This window comes from Chenopodium album, chromosome 9 (genome assembly GCF_948465745.1).
Source record: "Chenopodium album chromosome 9, dcCheAlbu1.1, whole genome shotgun sequence".
Classification (NCBI taxonomy): Eukaryota; Viridiplantae; Streptophyta; class Magnoliopsida; order Caryophyllales; family Amaranthaceae; genus Chenopodium; species Chenopodium album.
In genome coordinates this window covers 16,855,071-16,859,025 of record NC_137842.1, presented here as the reverse complement: position 1 = coordinate 16,859,025, position 3,955 = coordinate 16,855,071, and positions in this window count along the sequence as shown.

The window sequence follows — 3,955 nt, the reverse complement described above, 5'->3', positions numbered from 1 at the left end:
AATAAAGTTTGAGTCAAATAATTAACAATGAATATCCCCAAATTCCTTTTCCACAGTACTTGGTCGAGGAGAGAAGGGCGATTAATCAAGGATAACCTCTTTATTCAAGTTTCACTTTTTGATAAACCAATTCGTCAAAAGAGGAAAGCTAAAAAGATAATGGCAAGTCAAGAAGAAGTCAATGAACTTAGGAGTCAATTGAATGACGTGACTGAGGTGTTAAAGGCTTTAACACTCAAAATTGATGACCCTGTGAAGCAACAACAAATGAACCTCATGCAAGAAAGTTTGAAAAAGCTATCTAGTGACTATAAATTTCAGGGCATGAGTTCACAAGTGGTCTCGCTGGACAAGGAACTTCTTCCGCATATGTTCAATGCCACTGACATCCCTAAATTTAAGGCGACAGATAACCCTTACTTCCATCTAAGAGCTTTTGAAACTATAATGAACATTAAGGGTATCGATAAGAAGGTTTTCCCCTCTCTGTTCTCACTATCTCTTGAAACCGTTTGCCAACAATGGTTCTTCTCCCTTGACAAAGAGAAAACCTCTACCTGGGAATCAATAGTAAACGCTTTCATTGATAGGTACAAGTGCAATATTCAAGTTGAAACCAACTACAGACAACTTGAGATGCTAAGGCAAAAAGAGAATGAAGGCTTTACTTCTTTCTTTAATAAATGGAGGGAAACTTCCGATAAGATGATTGAGGCGCCCACTGAAAAAGAATCTGTGAGGATGTTTATCAAGAATCTCCAAGAGAAGTATTCGAAGCATTTAAAATATCAACACAATCTGAATACTTTCAAGGCCGTTTATGACATCGGAATTGAAATCGAAGATGACCTCGCAAAACAAAAAGCTACTAACAATAGTAACCACAGTGGCCGGAAAAGAAAGAAGAACGACAATCCTTCTTCCTCCGAAAACGCCCACTCTAGTAATAATGTTAGTACCTTTGACCATAATGGTGTCCTAGCCATGGACAATCAAGGATCTAAAAGGAAACCCAGGAGAGAACTCACACCCATTGGAATGACCTACGATGCTGCTTTCGATCGTCTCTATGGTCGGGGATTAATTAAACCTATTGGCCCTACCGAGGATCCAACGCCAGAAAATCGATCTTCGAGATGGAATCCCAACTCCTATTGCAAGTACTATCAAGGAAACGGTCATACCACTGATGAATGCTACAGGTTCCAAAATCTCATTCAAGATCTCATAGAAGCAAACAAGATCCCATTGCCTCTAGCTAGCGAGAAGACTGGGTGATGATGAAGCAAATGACACAAGACAAGAGGCAAGATTCAGCGAAAATATTTTATGGCCTCTTTTTCTATTTCTTTTTCATTTTTTCCCTTTCCCAAATAAGTCTAGCATAGGCACATTTTCTTTTCCCTTAGATTAATTTTGTAGATTCTTTCTTTTCCCTTTTTTAATAAAATGAGCATTTATTTCCTTGCATATGATCATCGCATTGCATTGCATCACAAAAAAAAAAAAAAAAATCCATGTCGAACTAAGCACAAGGTATACCAATGATTTGAGGCACCCCTTGTAGCCACATCATATCTCCTTTCACCTTTCAAACATGCAATCCTTACGATAGACCTTTCCTTTTTCAATCCACATCTACCTAACCTTGGGATGGGATGGGATGGTGTGTAACTTATGCAATCTCAAAAGCTTAAGTGATTTCAAAAAATCAAAATAAAAAAAAATAATAGCAAAAATAAGCAAAAAAATATAATAAAAGTGTACAAAAGGGCAAGTGTTCCAATGTCTTGGATATGAAAATGTCTTTGATAAGAACACGTCTCAGATTGCGTCTCTTATCGAGTGCTCGGTACTGTGCCTGAGAAACATGAATTCCAAGTGAGTGATAGACCGCATGATCGGGATTGCCCACACTTATTAAAATAAAAATAAATGCTGAAGCAAAAACAAAGAGCTAAAAAAGAGTAGTAACTCAAGCATAAAATATACAAAGATTCAAAAACGAGGTTGCACACCTTGGGGCTTATCGAGGGTCTTGAGCCTTTATCCCCTTCTTCTTCAAGCCTTTAGCCTAACCACGTTAAAACCCTTAAAAAGACCTTTTTGAGGTATACACACACTTGTGCGAGGTTCGCCTAGAGCTACGTTCGGCCTGATTCCTAACGGATACGTAGGCAACCTCACATCGAGGTGCGACCGTAATAAACATGCATTCATATTCAAATTCACACACTTACACCATGATCATATCAGGGGATCTCCTATGCTCATCCCTATCTATTTAGAGCTAGACTTGGGGGCTTGATCCCTACATATTAGCTTACCCAGCCCAAGAGTCACCATTATTTGACTCTTCTAAAAATAATATCTTTCCACACACTTAGCTCTTGCGGCCTAACTTTAGTGTCACTTTCACACACATCACAGATACATGACCAAATATACTTCCCTTAGGAACCCTTTGTCATGGAATCTTAACACAACGCTGAAGCATGCCTTGTCATATCAACATCACTCATCAATCATAATTGTCATTGCATCACGAAGTATGAAGTGCTTAGCCTCCGTGCCTAAGTTACCCAAATACTTTCATCATTGGGTCAACCATTGAGATAGCCTAAGATGGATTAATCCTTGCACCTTGAGAGATAGTATCAAACAACATTTGACTAAGCTCATTCAACATGCACCTTCAAAACTTTCGATTCTTTTTTGCGTCTTTCTTTTTCGGGAGAGAGTCGGTACCCTCCACCAAAAAAAAAAAAAGACAGAAAATTTTTGCTGTTTTGCATTTTCGAGTCGCATAATCAACACTATGCACACACGGGTCATGAGTCACACGTGTCATTTCACTTCGAGTCGAGTCAACCTCGAGTTAATCACATAGGGTCAAGTTTATACCTTGAGTCGTGTCAAGTCAACGAGTCAAGCGACATTAAGCCTTAATTCAACCCTAAGATGATTAAAGATTAGCAAAGTTCTATAGTAAAAAATAAATACATGTGCAGCAGAATAGGGAAGACCCTACCCCAGCGCCACACGACAACATCTAGCGTATGGAAATAGATTTCAACGCTTGGCGCTAGATCTCAGCGTCTGGCGGCAGAGCCAATTCTTGGCGCCAGCAATATTTCAGCAGCGACAGAGCTCGAAGTCTCTCAGAACGGTCATTTCGACCTCATACAGCAATTTCGGGTTCCTTGGTACGCCAGTTAGCCCCTATAAACAAATTGACATGATTAGTAGTCGGCTCGATTACAATCGTAGTAAGTGATTGCCCTGACAAAGGATCGTCTCACTTAGCTTAAGCACCTAAAACACTGGCTCATTACAAGCACCAACGTATCGGTTTAAAAGCAAGCACTTAAACGACAATATTTCCAAATATGGATTGTCGCGCATTCTTATTAAACGACAATTTTTCCAAGATTAGATTGTCATCCCCAACTGACAATATTTCCAAAAATGGATTGTCGTGCATCTTCTTCAACGACAATTTTTCCAAGATTGGATTGTCATCTCTGGCAAAGTTTCCAAGCGTGGATTGTCGTGCTCCTTCTTTGTTTGGCAATTTTTCCGAGATTGGATTGTCATACACCCAGTTCCCTATGGCAAAGTTTCCCAAAGGATTGTTGTAGGACTCTATTTATCATAAATTTTGGCAAAGGTTCCTCAACGTGGATTGTCATTCATTTCAGTAAGTGGCAAATTTTCTCGAAGTGGATTGTCGGTCGACTCTTTTTTTGCAAATGTTCCAAGACGCGGATTGTCAATAGTGGCAATATTTTCCCAAAAGGATTGTCGAATAGCGTTGGCAAATTTCCAAAGTGGATTGCTTTCAAGAGTTATATTCCAAGATGTGGATTGTCGATCGTAGCAAAATTCTTACGACAGATTGTTACGAAGCATTGGCAACTTTTCCCAAATATTGGATTTTGGCAAATTTTCCGAG